The 21,079-nt window shown below is 36.9% G+C and overlaps 1 long non-coding RNA gene and 1 pseudogene across 1 annotated transcript; one reads left to right on the forward strand and one right to left on the reverse strand.

Annotated features, from left to right (window-relative positions):
* Window positions 1-13,619: 13,619 nt before the first annotated feature.
* Window positions 13,620-15,775, reverse strand: LOC145563454 (uncharacterized). Its single transcript, XR_014094542.1, has 2 exons — window positions 15,582-15,775; window positions 13,620-14,326 (listed from the first exon to the last, which is right to left on the reverse strand). It is a non-coding gene; the product is annotated as an uncharacterized LOC145563454 (long non-coding RNA).
* Window positions 15,776-19,170: 3,395 nt separating this feature from the next.
* On the forward strand, window positions 19,171-19,285 carry LOC145565852 (small nucleolar RNA R71; annotated as a pseudogene).
* Window positions 19,286-21,079: the final 1,794 nt, after the last annotated feature.

Consider the following 21,079-nt stretch of genomic DNA (forward strand, 5'->3'; position numbering starts at 1 on the left):
GGATAGCCCACTCCTGGAGAAGCGGGCGCTCCTTCATCATGAACCACATTCTGCCCAAGTCAGATCCAGTGAGGAGCGGGCGTGTGCCCTAGCTGGAGCGGGCGCTCCTAGCTTCTTCGAGTCTTTCTGCCTTAAGGTGAAACAGGAAGGAGCGGGCGTGCACCCACCTTGGAGCGAGCGCTCCTCCTCTTGAAGATAGAATCTGCCATATGCTGAGAACAGGGGAAAGGGCGTGTAGTGCCTTTGGAGCGGGCGCTCCTCCCCGATTATTTGAATTCTGACTTATTCTGAGGCAAGATGGAACGGGCGCGCAACTTTTAGGAGCGGGCGCTCCTCGCTAGGAATTTGTTTTATTTTGACGGATTTACCTATGTATTTCGGGGAGTATAAATACTTCCCCTTGAGCTCTTTTGTAAGGTGAACAACAGTAGCCTAATTTTTAGAAGTTCCTCTTAGTTTGAAACATTCCTCTTTGATAATTTAGCTTAGTTTTCATCAATTCAATCATTGTAATAGTGAATTTCAAGAGATATTCTCAAGGTTTGGCACTTTGTAATCAACATTTGAATCTTCAATTAGTAATTTCTTCCACCTTCTTCTACTTAATTTTTGATTTTATTTGGTATTTGCATGCTACTTGAATCTCCTTAGTTCTTGATAATTTGTTGTTGGATGACAGGATAAAGTCGTATCTCCTAATAAAAAGAATTACCTAAGTCCTCTAACTATGCAGATAGGGAAGAAGGGTCGAACCACAGGGAAACAAGTTGATTTATTCCTAATTAATCAAAGCAATCTAAATTATTAGTAACCAAATTATTATTATTATTAAAAGGGAACTAAACTACTAAGATTAAGAATAGGGAGAATCAATGAAAAAGAGGCCTAGGGTATAGGTTCACCAATAAATAATATTCCAGGGTAAAACATAACAATCAATCATCAATGCATCAATTAATCAGATTATAAAGAGCTTTCGCTACGTATTACAATCACAGAATTAATTTACCGGTATTAAATTGCATCTCTCGAATCTTGACTTAACCATTTATAAATTAACCTGCCTATTGAAACTAAGCCTTAACATCAATTCTCATCTCTCAAATCTCGAATTAATATTGCTAAACTCATACAAATTAAATCTGCGCAAATCTAATTGCATAGCATTAAAACAATCAATAGGAAATTAATCAAGCATTGACAATCAACAATAATAAATTACCCCTTCATATTATTTATGGATCCCCACAAACCCTAGAAAGAAAACTACTCACACATAATTAAATCTAAAATAATCCAAGCAAATAAACAAGACATGATGAATTAAAAGAAATTAAAATACTGAAAATAATAAAGAAGAAATCGTTACCTAAGTTAACGGAAATAAAGGATTGAATTAAACCAAAAGTTGTAGAGAGAGAAACAAGAGAGAAAATAATACTAAGAGTTTAATTAAGGGAAGAGAGAGAAAAGTTAGAGAGAGAAAGAGAGTAAGAAGTAGTGCTAAACTCACTTAACAAAAGCGTACTTATACTAAACTAGAAAATCCTAAGTTAAAACAAAGTAAAACGACGCCTAATCTCTCTCCAGAAACACGCGCCCGGTAGGGCGCCAGCTTGCCCGATCGGGCCCGCCTTTTTAATCAAGTGTGCATCTATCGCGGCCGATCGGGCACGAGATAGGGCGAAGCATGCCCTTCTTCCTCTTCCACCCCGCCCGGTCGGGCGCGCTTTCGGGCGAGGCCCTATCCGGACGGGCGAATGCCTTGGGCTTCAAATGGACTAATGATTGGGCCGTGATACTTAACCTAACCCAAAAGCCTCGGCTTCTTCAGAGTCGAGCCCTTAATCACCGGTTTGATGACTCTAACCGGCCTTGGGCTACGAAAGATGGTCGTGCTCTTCCAATGCTCGTAGTTGCTCCAAATAATCCCGGGAAAATGCTCCAAGTATGCAATTTCCTACAAAACTCAACCAAAACTTCGAAAACATTAGGAAACACAAATTAGTAATAAAAGTGGCTTTAAAAAGCCAAAAGCACTACTAATTATGACCAAGGGACGGGGGTAAATCACTATATAATATAGACATATCAAACTCCCAAAGCCAAACCTTTGCTTGTCCCTAAGAAAAGATCTCATCAATGACATGCCTCACCCCAAATAATCAAAATCAAGAACAACCAATTCAAGGCAAATCTAACAAACATGCTTCAACATCAACCAATCTCATCCATCCAATCACTCATCCTCCCTGACAATTGTCAAGTAGAGCTCTCCATCCCAACCCCTTTATATGTGAACAATGCCCTCCCAACTCACAACACTCGTGTTTAAAAGACATGCAATCAACCTAAATAGTCGACTCGAAATATGTCAAATCATTCTTTGCATTGATAAATAACTAATTTCACATTCACACAACTCTATGCACAAAGGTTGAAAGGTCTTTAAAGCTTGTAATGTAAGGCTAGGGTAAAAGGTAGGATAAACTTGAGAAAATGTGAAAGTAAAGCCATGCTTAAGGGAGCCAAAATCCTAATAAATCCCAGGGTCAAAAATAAATAATGACCAAACATCTCCAACATACTTAACTCCACCAAAAATTCACCAAACAATAATCCAATCATATCAAACATTCCCAACACTTACAATTTCACTCATAAAAATATAACAATGTAGAACTTGAGTGAATAAACAAACTTTAACTTTCAAACTTGATTTTTTCATTGAAACTCATTTTTTCTTTTTCTTTTTTTCTTTTGAAGTTCACTTATTTTTCACATTTTTTTTTCTTGAACTTAATTTTATTTTCACTATCTGTAGACACCCAAATAAGTCTCCCCAAAACCAAACCTAGTGATGAAAAAAAACCTTTCGCGTCATCTGAGTATCGAACAAGGTGAAGGTGTGGAAAGTCTAATGATGAGGATGTTTTTATTAAAATATTTCTCTTTTTTGTTTTCTAAAAATATTTTTTTTCTTACTCCTATTTTATGAAAAATATCCAGTCCAATTTGGTTTGGTTCATAATAAAGGTCCAATAATAGTGTAGTTGGATTAGGCTCGAGAAGAGCTTTCCAATGATATATTATAGGCCCAATTCCGATGACTTATGAGGAAGTTATGGATTAAATTAGATTAGGCCCAATGATTTTCAAAGGTGGCCCGATGATCTAGAGGAGGGCCTATTAACTATTATCTTAAAAAAGGATGTTTTATTTAGAATAAATATATTAAATCTGATTTCGAAAACGGCTCGGAAGCTTAATTACCTGCAACCGGTGTTGAAGGTAATTACGCGTGGAAAAGCGCGTTGACTTTTGGACCAGCGCGAGACGACGGCGTCGTCGCCAGGCGCTGACCTTCGTCGCCTGGCGTTGGCCTTCGTCACGTGACGACGAAGCTCGTCATTTGGCGCTGGCTCCTGTTGTTTGCGACAGGAGGAGTTTTATTCTGAATATGATTTTCTTTGATCCCGTGCTATTTTTCTTATAAATAGGGGTCGTATCTCCCTGTTTTAAAACAATCATTCACAACCATCATCTCTCTCTTTCTCTCTCTAAAAGCTAGAAGCTTTCTCTCTCTCTATTTTTTTTCTAAACCTTCCCTCTTACAAAATTCCTCATACATTGGTTCTAGACACACCTAGCCAAGTTCGAAGTTGCATTCACCCTAGACGTGAAAGGTTTATAATTTCTGAGGGTTTGGTCCCAAATCCCTATTTCAATTATTTAATTTAATTGGTTGATTAATTATTTTCCTTGAAGTTACTAACGCGTGTATTTTGTTATTAGAAAGAGATACGAGGCATCCAAGTAAGTACTTTAATTACTTTAATTATTTTTTTCATAAAGAAATCATGCTTAGATTGTTATTTTGATTCCTAGTATCATGTTAGGATGTCTTTATGATTCCTAGTATCATGTTTAGGGTTAACTAATATTTCTAATATCATGTATATTAGTATGATGCTTCCTATTTCTTTCCTAATATCATGTTAGTGTCAAAGCTTTGATCTTTAATATTTAGTGACATGCTAGGGTTTGTTATTAATCTCATTAGTATCATGCCTAGGATCATGCTAATATTATTATGCTTTGAGATTGAGAATATTATTATTATGATGATGATGATTGTTATTATGTTGCTTATTATATATATTGTCATTGTTGTTGCTTGGTCACGCCTTTTATGCATGTTTAAAGGGAATTTGTACTTGTAATCACGCTTAATAAGATAATTAATAATCTTGTTTAGGTTTAATATGATTATAATTCAAGTGATCGCCAATAATAGTTTTGTTTGTGCATTAAATTCAACCAACGTAGATTAAACAGGTTTAGGGTTAACCTATTGATTGCATGTTAGTCAGAAAGCGCACATGAATATGAGAAGGATAAAGTAGAGGCCTATTTTTAGGGCAAGTTCAATCTCTCTTAGGTTGGATTTGTACCTTCATCCCCGAACTTCCAGTCATGGTTCCAGACCTATTGGAGTTAACGATCTCCTGGATCGTTAAGGGGTGTAACCTTCACCCTGTGAACGGTTTACAAGTTCCTAAAACTTGTTGGCGACTCTTTTACTCTAGCTTCCTTCCCTTTGGACGCCACCATACTTAAGTGTATAATTACAGTGGGGCTCAAGTGTGGGATGGCTTGAAATATTCCCTACACTATCATGCTTTATTTTTTTCAAGAATTTTAACTTTCAAAACCATCAAAAACAAAACACAATCAAGAACAAAACAACTTCTCAACACCCACCCACATTGTGCAAATAACAAGCACTCTACAAACTCCCTTACCTCACTCACTAATAGCTCCCCCAAGGCAAGCTTGGGACTAGTAACCAATGGGGAAAAATCGGCTTGTAATGTGGCTAATAAACAACAAATAGTCAAGGCAACAACATGGGTAGCAAGAAGGGAACAAATGTATTTAATATCATTTGAAGGCCACCTAATAGAATGGACGCCTTCGTCCTCCTCAATGTGCATAATAATGAGTCATACAAACATTACTCAAAGTTGCAAACCAATACTCAAATTCATTGACATACCAGGAACTAAAACATATTCCTTACCAAATCAACTAGTCAAGCACTATATTCACAAGTAGTTGGGCAAAATTGATGCATGTTAAGGCATCCAAGCAATCAAATATCAAATCATGGCTAACCTATCCACAATGTTCATCATCATATACCAAGAATCAAAATAATTTTTAAGTATGGGGCATAGGGAAGCATGATTTACAATTCATTGGAACGTATTTTTTTATTTTTTTGATTTTTTAATTTTTTTATATTTTTTCGTCCTCCTCAATGTGCATAATAATGAGTCATACAAACATTACTCAAAGTTGCAAACCAATACTCAAATGTCCTCATTGGCTCGGGAACTAGCCCAGCATGGCTAATTTGCAGCATCCTCATCCATGGAGCCAAATTCTCCGTCGCTACCACTTGCACCACCAGATGAACTACCACCAAAATAGTTAGGGTTATAAGTCCCTCCGTAGGCCCCCCAAAAGGAATGTCTTGGCCATATCCATGAAAGGCAGAATAGTCCGTGTAAATGCCATGGGAGGTGGGATCGACGTATCCCTGAGGTGGTGCCTGAAACCAGTCGAGGTAGAGAGCATCGTCGGGAATAGCACCCTGACGAGCATAGTCATCAAACATGGGGTATAAAGCTCTACCCTGGTTTCTCTCAATGTACCCTAACCGTTGGTCTATAAAACCAACCATCTGCCTAAGCTCCCCATAAGACCCCTCAATACGGCCTATGGCCTGTCCTTTACTCTGTAAATCCCAAACGATCTCGGAATCTTTCCTAGGGGGAGGTGTAGGCATGTGGAGTGGTGATGGCACCACCACGGGCTTAGGCTGGGGTGGTGGTGGTGGTGGTGCTCGCCCCTGGGCATGGGAAACTAAGACATCATAGGTATAAGGCTCTTGCCCAGGGGGAAAGGCAGTCAACTTTGGGTTAGGGAGGGGAAAGACACATAAAGGAGGCTCCGTTCCTGCCCTAACACACCAATGGGGAATTTGTTGGCAATCCAACTCTTATCCAATCCAAACTCTGAAGGTGCCTACTGGTAAAATAGGTGTCCCCCCACAGTTTGTGAAACCTTGAGACCTAGCCTTACTAAACCCGGCTTTCTTAACCGCTATTCTAGTAATAAGGCCTCATAAATGGATAAGGTTCCTAGTGGTGGTACTAGCGGTGGCATGTCTACTCAAGTGGTGGATAATATATCTACCTATGTTCAATTTACCGTACCCAAACACATAGTGTCCTATAATTGCTAGTTCGTTGGTTTGGGCATTATGGGGCTCATACCTACTTAAAAAACATGCGCCCGAAAATTTTTGCCAGATTTTAGGGACGGGATTGTGAATAGGCCGGGCACTAGCATGTTGGGAGTTTGGTGCCGGCAAACCAGTTAGAACACGATATATGTCTTCCATTTTATATTCTTTATGTCAATGGTGGGGGTGTTTAGATTCCAAAACAAACAATTTACAAAATTCGATATAAGTTAAACTAATATTTCTATTGTTCAACCTAAAATACAAATTAGTACCATTTTTACTATTCACAACATTTAAAGAGGACTTCTAACATGATCATACAATCCCAAAGACTCAAGAGTAGGGCGGTGTAACCACTGAGAAGGGATTACCTCACGCTCATAGAGCTTGATGAGCCGTTCCCGTTGGGTTTCCGTTGTGATTTGGATGCTTGGCCATTGAGGGAGTTGCAAATCCGGGTCATAACCTTGGCTTGAGCTTGAACCACGCCCCCCTTGTGTTCGTGACCTTTTTGACGCCATTTTTGAATATGGGTTTGGAAAAAGTTTGATTAAAATTCAATGAAATTGGTGTAGAAATGTAGAGGATGAAGAGAAGAGAAGGAATATGTAAAAAAATTTGGATTTAGGTGAGAATTGGAGAAGAGACCGTAGAGAGAAGGTAGAGGTTTTTATGGTCTTAGAGAGAGAAAGAATGGAGGAAAGAGAAATAAGGAGGAAAGAAAGAAGAAAGAAGAAGAAAGTAGAAGGAGAAAGGAGGACGGGTAGCTCGCGCCCGGTTGGGCGATTTGAATATGTGATTTTGCCGCTCTTGCGCCCGGTCGGGCGCCAGCTCGCCCGATCAGGTGAGCCAACCCTTTAAAAAATTCCACTTCTAGCGCTCGGTCGGGTGGAGCTTCGCCCAGTCGGGCGCGCTACAGCACTAGGAGTACGATTTTTTTTTTCTTTACTTTTCTCCAAATTTGGCTAACACTTTTCCTCCAAACCTGTACAAAAACTCATAAAACTCATTAAATTCCCTCCTCTCTCCTCTCACAAGAAAAAGAAAGAAAGAAACCTAAACTGAAAAGCAAGAAAATACGGGTTGCCTCCCGCAAAGTGCTGGTTTATCTGGGTTCCGCACGACCCTCTTACCACATGTCACTCAAGATGAACTGGAATTGATTTGGTGAAGTAATTCAACCGCACCAATCGTATCCCCTTCATGGTGTATCTTAAGTCTTTGGCCATTTACCTTGAACTCGCTACCATGTTCATCGATTAAATCCACAGAACCAAACTTATTTGCCCTTTTAACAGTGAAAGGACCCGACCACCTTGACTTTAACTTTCCTGGGAAAAGTTTAAGTCTAGAGTTGAACAACAAAACCTTGTCACCCTATTTGAATTCTCTCGAAAGGATCATCTTATTGTGCCATCTCTTGGTCTTCTCCTTGTAGACACGTGCACTATCATAGGCTGTCAACCTAAACTCATCTAATTGATTAAGTTAAAGTAGCCTCTTTTCTCCCGCTAGCTTAGCATCCAAATTAAGCTCCTTAATAGCCCAATATGCCTTGTACTCCAATTCCACTGGGAGGTGACATGCTTTTCCATACACAAGTCTATAGAGAGTAGTACCAATCGGAGTCTTAAATGCACTTCTGTACGCCCAAAGGGTGTCATCCAACTTATCACTCCAATCTTTCCTTGATTTTACTAGTACCTTCTCTAGAATGGCCTTGATCTCACGGTTGAAAACTTCAAGTTGGCCACTCGTTTGGGGATGGTAGGCTAAACCTGTCCTATGGTATATACCATACTTTTTGAGGAGGGTGTCTAACTTCCGCTCATGAAAGTGAGATCCTCCATCACTGATTATAGCTCTAGGCACTCCAAATCTTGGAAAGATGGTTTTCTTAAAAAGCCTATGGACCACTTTGGCATCATTGGTAGGAGTGGCGATGGCTTCAACCCACTTAGATACATAATCAACGGCGACAAGTATATAACGATTCCCTCTTAAAGAAGGGAACGGTCCCATGTAATCAACACCACAAACATAAAAAATTTCAACTTCCAATATTCCAGTTTGAGGCATCTTATGCCGCCGCGAGATGTTGCCAGTCCTCTGGCAAGAGTCACAAGCCTGCACAAAAGTGTAAGCATCCTTAAACATAGTGGGCCAATAAAAACCCGACTCATTAATCTTGGTCACCGTTTTGGTGGGACCATGATGTCCTCCATAAGGTGAGTTGTGGCAACTAGTGAGAATGTCGTGAATTTCCCATTCGGGAACACACCTGCAAAATAACCCATCTGCACACTCACAAAACAAAAAAGGATCATCCCAAAAATAATGTTTAACATCATAAAGGAACTTCTTTTTCAGTTGGTAAGACAAGTTAGGAGGTAGAGTACCACCCACCAAATAATTAGCATAATCAGCATACCAAGGGTGTTGCTTTACAACTGCATACAAGTGGTCATCAGGAAAAGAATCATCTATAGGAAGAGAATCCTTACCCTCATCATACCTAATACGTGACAAGTGGTCTACCACAACGTTCTATGCACCTTTCTTATCCTTAATCTCCACATCAAAGTCTTAGAGCAAGAGAACCCAACGGAGGAGCCTAGGCTTTGATTCCGCCTTGGCTATTAAGTACTTCAAAGCTGCATGGTCAGTAAAAACAATAACTTTAGAACCAACTAGATATGATCTAAATTTTCCTAAAGCATAAATCACAGCAAGAAACTCCTTCTCCGTAGTGGCATAGTTGACTTGGGCTTCATCCAAAGTTTTACTTGCATAATAAATAGCATGCAAAACTTTGTTCTTTTTTTGTCCTAGCACGGCTCCTAATGCAATATCACTTGCATCACACATAATCTCGAAAGGAAGATTCCAATCGGGTGCACATATGATGGGTGCCGATATCAAAGCCTGCTTAATCCTGTTAAAAGTCTCAAGACACTCATCAGTAAAATCAAATGGGGCATCCTTGAGTAAAAGATCAGTTAGTGGTTTAGCAATTTTAGAAAAACCTTTGATAAAGCGACGATAAAACCCCGCATGACCTAAGAAACTTCTAACCCCCTTAACATTGACTGGAGGAGACAATTGCTCAATCACAGAAATCTTAGCCTTATCTACTTGTATACCCTTATCAGATACAATATGACCAAGGACTACTCCCTCTGTCACTATAAAGTGACACTTCTCCCAATTTAAAACCAAGTTGCATTCTTCACGTCTTTTCAAAATTTGAATCCCCATTATTAGTTGAATTCCTTGCCAACTGTTGGGCCACAACTGCCAATTGCCTCATAACTTCACTCAGATCACCCCCATCATTATTGGTATTACTTCCCCCTGCCATCTTTCTTCTCCTGAATTAAGAACAAGGGTCTATATTAGATATGGTCTTGGCTAGCTCTCAAGGCATACACTCATTCATTAATTAACACCCTTGAAACATTTGTAGAAAATTTGAAGCTAACAAATTGGGATAGCAAAAGCTAAAATTCCCTAAATTTGTAGCTTTGTCAATCAATTATTGATTGCTAACCAACCATACATTTAATAAAGCATCACATAGATAAATAAAAATAATTTCCATAAATTCCCATAGTATAGAAATAATTTATTGGAATGCTTTTTTTTGAAGTTTGGCTCATTGGAATAGTGATATGAAATGAATAATTTTAAGGAAGTGAAATGAATTATTTGTCAATGATATAAATTAATTGACAAGGAAATAAATAGAATTTTTTTTATTAATTATAAGGACATTAAATAGAATTACTGAAATAAAACTGAGTTCTAAAAACTTATGCATTATATAAGCTCACTGACTCACTGTGGTCATGCCACTTATTACTTTGAAAACTGAAAGAAATGATAAACTGAAATTAAAACTAAGAATCCTTAAGGAAAAGAAACCATAGAGTCTAATCCTTTCGAACGTTGTCTCTCTTGTCTGCGGACTGTTTGTAGCTGCTAGGATCGAACTCAGGATCATATGTTTCCTTTATGGGTTCAGGTGACTCTGGTTCAGGCTCTACTTGCACAAACTCTCCCTTTTCCTCCTCATCAGAAGAAATATCTATTATAATTGGAGCTAGAGGTGGATTTGGGTTAGAAATCTCCATGAGGGAACTATCTCCCTCCCCTTGCTCTCCATTTTCTACTTGTTCGCCCTGAGAAGAAGAAGAAGAAGAACTTCCGACTGGTGACTAGGAGAAGGGGGATTATTCCTACTGGATTGTCAAAATAATAATCAGGGTATGGAACATGCAAACGTTGAAAATGGGCTTTCTCAACCCTAATGAGGTAAGTGATGAAAAATTTGTAGTCTGGGTACCACTGTCCAAAGTAATCCTTATGCTTGTGGTAGTTTGGGATGTCCCTTTGAAGATAAAAATCAGAAAATTTTGCTTTGACTGCGAGATAAGGAGGCTCATCCGGAAGGCAATGAACAATCATATCTGAAATACGATCAGGATTATCATAAACCCTGTCCCCTAAGACATTGCTCATGTAGGAACAGAAATAACAAATCTTTTCTACATAATCGTAGGGATGTTCATTGTTTTTCTTAATGAGAGTGCCCAATTGGGTTAATTTGCTAGGTAGAATCGGCATCCTGTAAAGGAAAAGACTTAGAAAAGAATTCCCTTTCCCAAAGAAAACAAAATAATACAGTTCTTGCATGAATTAGGTTCAATGTTCAATAAAACAATTTTTCTTATTTCTAATCACATAATTACATGCTCACAAGCAATTCATTCACATGATTAAACATTCAAAACCTAAATATTAATGCATACAAGAACATGATTATTTCTAACTTATGTGCCCAATTTCTTTCCTACCCAATCTCACCAACATGCTTTAAAAGCTTTTAACACATAATACTTACCTCAATCCTTGCTTTCCTGCAAAATGAACAAACTAAATATATATATATTTTTGACTCCTCTTAATTAAAATTTTCGAAAATAATAGGAAAAGGACCAAGAAAATTTTAGCCCCCCCCCTCCCCCCCTAAAAAAAAATTTCGAACACTTGCAAAATAAAAATAAAAAAAATTCGGGTTTTAATTTAATCAAATAAAATATTTGATCTTCTCAAAATAAAATTAAATAAAATAACTCTCTTTAAAAATTCACAAATAAATAAGTACTTGGCCAAGTTTCAAATTAAAACACTTTAAAACACATTTTTGGCTTTAATGGTAATAAAATCTCACTAGTAGAAAAAATTCTATTTGTAACTGGCGAAATTGACTTTTTGTAACCTTCAAATTTTAACGATTTTATCTCTGTTTGTTTTACAAATTTGACTATTCTGTATGGGATAGCAGCAGTTCACACCGAGCACTTGATATTGCAACAGAATTCTGCATGGGAAAGAAATATAAACATAAAAAAGCCAAAATTAAAAAACGATTGTTTCAGACAGTCACCAAGTGAACTCTTCCAACATGGTCAATGCATCAAACTGAGGGGATATAAAAGAATATAAGCATCAAAACTCACAAGAAAAAATTCAACCACTTAATAGACAAAACTAGTCACAAATAAATTCAATACAGAAATCAAAACCAGTAATTTCACTTATTAGACTAAACTAGTCACAAATAAATTCAATACAGAAATCAAAACCCCAAATATAAAATACAACAAAAACATAAGGTAGCAGATGCTTGGTGCATGACCTAGCTCAATTTTCAGTTTCTTAGGTGTCTGAACTAGCACAATCTATTACATACACAAGCTGGGAGGTACCTGAAGTAGCTCAAATTTCAATTTCTTAGGTGCCTGAACTAGCAGTTTCACCCACTTATAGTTGTAGAAATATCCAAGATTAGTGAGCTTTTTAAATTGCATACCTGATGAGCCTGCATCATTACAAGTAATATCTGAGCCCGGACCATTGCAAAAATCAAATGAGCCTACAGTCATTTGAAGCAAATAATGAGCCTGCACTAGTACGTAAATAATGTGTGACTTTGAGGAAGCTCTGCACCACGTGAGTTGCATTTTGCACTGTCTATTCTGAATTGATTTCGCAGTCATCTAACAGTCTCAATTTTCATGCATACACCTGTCGCATCAAGTCTTGCAAGTCTACTATAAGACTAAGCAAAGATGAACCAGCCTTACAGTCTATATTCCTAATGAGCTAATCTCCAGATGCGATTTTACATGCTACATATGACATTTTGTGACATAATGCAGTCTGTATAACTTCAGAATGCTCTGTGTCAGCCTCAAACATGTTCCTATCAGACTGCATCGATCAGGCTACTGAAAAAAGTTTGTCTGAACTCTGAATCATGTTGTGTTCAAAAGATTATTGACTAGATAGCATGCTACCATAAAATATATTAGAAGTGTCGTACCTTGTTGTTTGAGGCAGCCCTTCGAAGAAGTGCCTTGGTGTAATTAGGGTGAATGCGAAAAGCAGAGTTGCAATCTTCAATTGACTTCTCCCATATCCCAAGTTTATACCAGCAGGCAGCTCGGTTGCAAAAAAGAACTGAGTTGGAAGGGTCAAGCTTCAAGCCTTCTCCATAAGCTGCTCAAGCTTCTGTGAATCTCTCTGATTTGAAGAGATCATTTCCACGTGCACGAGCTCTTGCCACTAGCCTCACATTGTTTAGCAGTTTCGCAACTTTAATATTTTTAGGATCAATCTTCCCAGCTTTCTCAGCACAGGTAACTGCATTCTCCAACTTGCAAGATATCCATCATATGTTCTCACTTTCCCTACAAAGCTTCTAAACTTTTCTCGCTTCTGATAATTAAGACTTCCTCTACTCACCTTCCAAATGCCATCTCGATCTGGGCTTGGACATAAAAGAGGTAAGCCTCAGAAAACATCCCAAAAAACTTACTCTGTGAGCAGCAATTCGGAGATGGTTCAACTTTCGGTATGTGTGAAAGAATGCTATCTATGTCATCTAGTTGCTGGAGCTTTAAAAGGGATTCTGCTCTACAAAAGAAAAGCTGGACATTCATTGAATCACTTAGCTTGAGTACCAAATAGAAATTTATGGACTTCTCCGAAAATAGAAAGTATACTATATTCCAGCAACCTACTGACAATTAAAAAAAAGTTCATCTGAGGAGAATAGTCAGCTCCAGCCGCAATCGCAGCATCTCCTTCCCACAATAGGTGTTTCCTAGCAACATCTACCTGTCCTAACCTAAATATAGCCAAGAAACAAAATAAATAACTACAAAAAAATGCAAATTCATATTCAAATAATTAGTGTCTTCAATACACATGGTCGAAGAAATTAAAGTAATTCCCATGTTCAAAGAAAAATCACAGTAAGAAATTGATAGAAATTGATTACAAATTCCACTACCATGATTAACAAATACTTAGGGTCCCTAAAGCAAGTCAATGACATCAATTATCAACTGCCACCATTCGAAAATGATTTCTACTTCTAAAAGTAACATATCCTCAAAAATATTAGTTTATAAACAATAAGAAAACATGTGCAGGGACAAGAACTTTCTTATATAGCATCACTGGAACTACTTGTGGCAACATGATCGGCAGCTAATCATAAGGTGACAAGCAACCAAACCAAGTTTTTAGAGCATGTTAAATCACAATTGGCAATCAAACTTGTAGAATGAAGCCAGCCCGAATTAAACATGGACAGTGACAACTCAACCTCAGTGAGAAAAAACCCCTTCCTTTCTTCCTATTGACATGATAATTCGTCGAATCCACATCCTTTGAGCAAACGGAATTGGATTAAACAAATCAAAATCCATTTCTTGTCGCAGTTAGATAATTTCCCGGGTGAAACCATGAAAAGTGCGGGACAGATCTGCTTCTGTTTCCTTCAGGTATAATGGGGTAGTTTGAGCAAAATGTCCCCATCTTCAATCTAACAAACCACTACTTAACAAGAGGAAACAGCTAAATCCGAAACTTGAAGTTATGCTGAAAGCGGAGTTCTACGCGTCAATCATCGATGTTGCAGGCAGGAAACAATAGCACCTAGCAACAGGGTAGACAAAAACCAAACAAGGTTAAACCTTCTTTTCAGAAATGAAACACAATTACTCAACTGAATACAGCTATCAAACAGTCAGGAAGCTACACAAAACACCCTACTCATTCTACATAACTTTATCTCAAGAAAACCCTTGAAAGAAGGATTTCAATGGGAAACTAACATCAACTTGGTTGAAAACAGTCTAAGATACAGAAACCGATTGTGCGAATATACCTCTAACTACAACAATATTCACCCTTTATAGATAAAACCAACATTTCAAGCAACAATGGACTCTAACATTCTCTACACACTAGCTTAATTACTCCTCCGTACCACTAAAATTTCCCCCATATACTAAAAATGGATGTCAAGATGATAGAATTCCTAAAGGAATCAACAACTAATAAAGCCAAGATAATAAAAAAAAAGGTCAACTAACACCCAAATCCTAAGCAATACAAAGAATCATTCATGTTCATAGCAACAAATAAATAAGAAACCTAACTGAACCAATTTGTACTAATTGAAAAGGGGAGGTACACATGCAACTAACAATTTTCAAACAACCCTTTAAACTTGCATATACATATTAGAAATCCCACAAAATTAAATCCACAAAAAGCAGCAAATATTAATAAAAGAAAACTACTAAATCAAAACATATGAAATAACCCAAAATCTACAGAAAATGGAAACAGCAAATTGCCACATTTTAAGCATAAACTTAAAAGAAACAACTCAAAACAAATTAGAAACTACAAAACCGAGGTACCTAGAAGCTAAAATTTGAATTTTTTTGTTAAAAAAAGACACGGAAAAATAAAAGATGAAGGGATTATGAAAGTTACCCAAATCCAGTTATCCAGAAGTTGAAATTGAAGGTTCCAAGCTCAAAAAATGTGAACTTTACAAGCTGATTTCAGCAAAAATGGTAGAAAAGAAGCAGAATATGGATGAATTTGTGAAAAAATAGGGAGATGTTAGGCTTCACTCGGGAAATGAACGAATCTAAGAGCAAAAGAGTAAACAATTTAGCCGGAACTACTGTAATCAATCACCAATGGTTGGTAAATCATCAAGACATAATTGAGCATATGGCAACTAAGCAAGACCCAAAGTAACATAGAGCAGATAGAACGAAAAATTAAAAGAGATATAATCCATAACTAATTAGGGTTTTTATTCAATATAAGAGGTAATTCAGTTCATTACATCAACCCTAATTCATGAACCCTAATTCCAAATTTTACATACCTCTTTTTAACCTCCATATAGCCCTCTTTTGCTGAATTTCAGATCATTCTTCATGAACAAGAAGCAATTTTTAATTGAAAATTTCTATAACCGTTTATTTTTATCAAGGAAAAAGGAGATCGAAGTTATTGTAAGAGAAATGAGTATATAGGAATACTCATGAATTCGAAAACGCAAGTAGAAAGATGAAAAAAAGCTACTCTGTACTTAGGTTTGTTAGAAAATAAATAAATTAAAATTATTTTGACACAAAGTACTAACTTGCGTTTGTAAGCCAGTTACTAAATATTTGGTCAAATTTTATTTGACTCAATATTTGTAACCAACATTTATTGGGTCGGTTACTAATAGAATTTCCAACCTTGACAAATTTCAAATTAGTAACCTTCGTCTACAAGGCCAGTTACTAATGTCATATTATTTGTAACTGACATTATCTTAGCCAGTTACTAGTGGTGTTTTAGTAACTAGCGTTTTTAACGCCAGTTACTAATAGGGCGTTACAGATAGCATTTTTTCTACTAGTGTCTCAACCAAAGCTCCCGGATACTACTTTGTAACACCCTAGAAATTCCTTTCTTTTAAAATACCTGTATTGCCCTGTTTAAAACATAGAATAGGAAAATATAAGACATTACCGCCACCGTGAAAACGGCTAAGGCAACTATCAAAGACACACAGCGGAAGACTCTCCTTTAAAATATTTAAAACGACTCAACTTAAAAAGTCAACCAACGAAAGTAAAGTCAACCAAAGTAAAACAAGGTCAAACTAACAACTTGGAACCATTGAAGGCCCTTAAAAAAACCAAACCAAATTCAAAACCTTTGCGTTAGTCTCGCAAACAATAACATCATAAAATAATTAAAGCAATAACACATCATAAACTTATGGAAACTAGCATGATTCGCTCTTTACTCATGCCCATCATGAATATGCTTCATCACCTGAAAAGCTTCTCTCTACTTGTTTCCACCACTCTCCATTAAAATAGGGTCATCATAGGGCCAAGGTAAAGACAAGGCCGACAAACACACAATCAGCAAAGCTGAGTACATAAGCGTAGTTAAACACATTAACATGCTTTTACCTATCAATACACAACTTACCTTGTTGCACCTGTTTTCAAGCACACAACATACATCAAAAGTTCTCAACTAAGTAACTAAATAATTTATTTAGTTTTGATTACGCATCGAACGGGTTCCCCCCCTAACCTGCCCCAATAAAGGGGTACTAACACGGGAGCTAACCGTGCCAGTATAAAAGAACCATTCGTAAGTGGCGATTCCTACGCATAATAATAAAAGGAAAATACAGCGTCCTGTACTCCCAGTAGAAGTTATAATTAAATATAAAACCCCATAACTCCCCCCATATGTTCATACTCAAGGTATATACGTTCCAAGAGTTTTGGTGCGTAATCTCTTTCACTTTACGTTATTTACATATTACTAAACTTGGTGATGACTCTCAAACCATAATCATACAATCATAATAATTATTCAAACAATTAATCACTCCAATTTAATTCTTGAATAATTAGTGACCACATAATATCTAATGTTGAACCCTTTTTAAATCTACCTCAGTGTCAAAGACAACTTAAACGCTTAATGCGCTAAAAATCCTATCCATCGGTGTTAAAAACACCTTAAGTGCACTAAGGCACCAACATACAATTTATTCCTCGTGTACATATACACTTACATAGCTCCTTTCCCATGAGTATATCATTAATAAAAATTATATGAACCATAATAAAATTCTCTTTTAATATTCCAAACCAAATTAAACATTTAGTTTAATTAAACATGCCTTTTATCACGCCATAAATAAAAGCATGGTTCATATTCAATATGCCAAACGATTATTTCCAAATCAATAATCCATCACAAATAAATCATGCTTCATAATCCAATCACCAATAACAACCAAACCACAATTTCCAATCATAATCTAGCATGACACTACTTGGAATTAATTAATCACCTCTAGCATGCCACTATATCATCAAAAATATGCTAAGTACGCAAACGTACCTAGCTTATATACAATCTTAATATCGCCACGACTAATAGAAATCACTCACTTCAAAATCTCCTACAAATCAAAATCATAATAGAGCATTAAAATCCACTCTACACAAATTTCCAGCAATATATACTCTTATTAAAATACTCATAATTTAATTAAAACAAGCTAAAATTTTATTTAAAACCTCATACTTTAATCCCAATTAATGGGTAATTAAAATCCTTTAAAGAAACTTGATTTTTAGCATACTACTAAAAATTCCAGCAATATATATTAATAAAAACTTGCTGTAATTATGCTTTAAAAACCCTTAAATTAAAGGTTTAAACCACCCTAAATCATAATCCTTCAATAATCAATTATTTATGAATACAGGGTTTCAAAATTAGGGCTTTTTAATTAGAATTAAAATCTGAAAATTAACTAGCACCATACTTAATATCAATCATCATAAAATTAACATAAAACCCATAATTTATAATTAGATCTAAGTTTTAAACAAAAATAAAAACAAAAGGTTAAATTTTGTTTTTTTTTCAAGAATAGGGGTGGCCGGACAGCAGATGGCGCCACTGCCAGCTGCTGCCAGCCTGCTGGTGGTCGCCGTCGCTGCAGGCTGGTGCTGGTGGTGGCCGGCGGCCCACCGTGGGTGGTGGTGGCCGGCGGCCCACCGTGGGTGGTGGTGGCCGGCGGTGGTGAACCGAAAAGGGGAAGGGGGAAAAGAAAGAAAAAGAGAAAAAAATAAAGGAGAAGGGAGAGAAAGTTTACCTTGGGTTTTCTCCACTCTATGCAAAGTTTAATTTGCCCAAGTGTTTAATATTTATACCCCTTTCTCTAGAAACCCTTCTCAATGATTTTATTATGTGCTAAGATTGAATCAATTTGTGCATCCCTACTCAGCATCTGCTTTTTCATACTAGATAAATCGTTTTAATTTCTGATAAGGCAGGGTCTGTAGATGGAGGTGGAGTTTTTGGTTAGGTCCTTTGGTTAGGAGGTTTGGTAATATTTTTGATGTGTTTGCTGTGGTGCTTGTTATCGTGGTTGTTGTGGAGGTGAAGGATTTTACACATTGGTACTTCGATAGGAAATGTATAGGTGGTTCCGAAGACCAGGATTATAAGTGCTGGAGTATGGGTTATTTTGCTTATTAGCTTGGAAGACATTAATTTGCTCCATGAAACTCCTACAATCTTGTGCCTAATGACCTACAATTCCGCAATTTTCACAAATAGCATCATTAGTATTATTATTAACAGCATAAATACTAGTTACGGAAGAAGGAATAGCAGTACTAATATTATCTTATTTCTGACAAATAAAGGTTAATTGAGCTTGCGCAAAGGATACAGAATTGACATTATATTTCCCTTTGTTTGCAAAACCTCTAAGATTCCCATATTGGGAATTGTGAATTGTCATCTCTTCAATAACTGTTCCTGCTACATCTTCTTAAACATTCATAAATCTTCCATTAGCTGTTGAATCTAGGATTGATCTGGATGAATTTCCAAGCCCATTGTAGAAGGCTTCGATTATCTGCCACTGTGCTAATCCATGATGGGGACATTCTCTCTGCAAATCCTTAAATCTTTCCCAAGCTTCATATAAACTTTCATCAAAATTTTGGATCGAACTCCTTAACAAAATTGTCCTCTCTGTAGGGTAATATTTATTATAAAAATTCAAAGCAAGAGTATTCCAGTCAGTGTTACCAAGGGCGGTCCTATTCAATTCATTATACCACAATTTAGCTTTACCACGTAAAAAAGGGAAAAAGAATCTCCTTAATTTAGTTCTGCGTGACCCCAACTTGTCTAATAGTGTTGCAATATTGGCAAAAATCTAAAATATGAAGGATTGGATCCTCACCCTTAGCTCCACTGAATTGCTTCCTTTCGATCATAGTAATAAACTGGGGTTTAATCTCGAATTGTACTCCCTTGAAAATTGGTGTAGGAGCAAGGTGTGGAAAATCATCCAGGGTGGGCTGCGAATGATCGCTGAGCTTGCGAGGTGGAGGTGGTGGTGGATGCGCCATGTCTGATTCTGAGTCTAAAGAAACTTTTGTGACGCTAAAATCAGATGGAGGGTCCCTAGGAGTATTGCTCCCGGAACCTACCAATATTTGCTAGTAAAGATTCTTTTGTCTATGAAAAGAGTGCTTGATCTCATAATCGAATAGGATGTAACCTGATCTAGAACACCTGGGCATAAACAAAAAACTAAACAACAAATATGAGAACTGTCCCAAAGAACTTACGTTCTCTGAGACGAAGGAAAATAATCTAGACTACAAATACAATTAGAAAATAAAATAATACCGTTTCCCCGGCAACGACGTCAAATTTTGACATGATAAAGTCGTATATCCTAATAAAAAGAATTATCTAACTCCTCTAACTAAAGTAAATAGGGAAGTAGGGTCGAATCCACAGGAAAACAAGTCTTTCTATTTCTAAATAATTAATAAAATCTAAACTATTAAGTAACTATTTTTAGGGGAATTAAACTAAGGAGAATAAATAAACAAAAACAAATTAAACTATGGAGAAATCAATAAATCAAAGCCTAGGGTATATGTTCACTAATAAATAATATTTCAGGGTAAAAAACAATTATCAATCATCAATGCATCAATTAATCAGATCATAAAGGGCTTTCGCTACGTATTACAATCATAAAATAAATCTGCAGGTATTAAATCGCATCTCTCGAATTTTGACTTAACCATTTATAAATTAACCAGCTTATTGATAGTGAGCCTAAACATCAATCCTCATCTCTCGAATCTCAAATCAATATTGCATAACTCATACAATTAAAACTGGCCAAATCAAATTGCATAGCATTAAATTAATCAATAGGAGATCAATCAAGCATTGACAATTAACAATAATAAATTACCCCTTCATATTATTTATGGATCCCCACGAACCCTAGAAATAAAACTACTCACACATATTTAAATCTAAGCTAAGCAAAACAAATAAACAAGGCATGATTAATCAAAGCAATTAAATTACTGAAAATAAAAGGGAAAGAAATCGTTACCAAAATAAACGAAAATAATGAATTGCATAAACCAAAGGTGCTGAGAGAACAAGAGTATTAACCAAAAGCTTAAAACTAAAATCTGGAAAATCAACTAATGAAAGACGTAATTGTATCTCGCTTAGAAAAACGTATTTATACTTAAGCTAGAAAATCCTAAATTAAAACAAAGTTTAAATCGCAAAACACTCCTTAAAAACACGCGTTCGGTCGGGCGCTATCTCGTCCGGTCGAGCCCGCCTTCGATTGGAGGAGTCCTCAATTCGTTCCCGATCGGGCCCGCCTCCGGGTGGAGAGCACTTCTTCTCTTATCTGCCTTGCCCGGTCGGACGCGCCTCAGGGCGAGGGCTTCCCGAGTCGGGCGAGCTCTCGGGCATTAAGGTCACTTCGATTGGGCTAATTTCTTG

This window comes from Chenopodium album, chromosome 10, assembly GCF_948465745.1.
Source record: "Chenopodium album chromosome 10, dcCheAlbu1.1, whole genome shotgun sequence".
Taxonomy (NCBI): Eukaryota; Viridiplantae; Streptophyta; class Magnoliopsida; order Caryophyllales; family Amaranthaceae; genus Chenopodium; species Chenopodium album.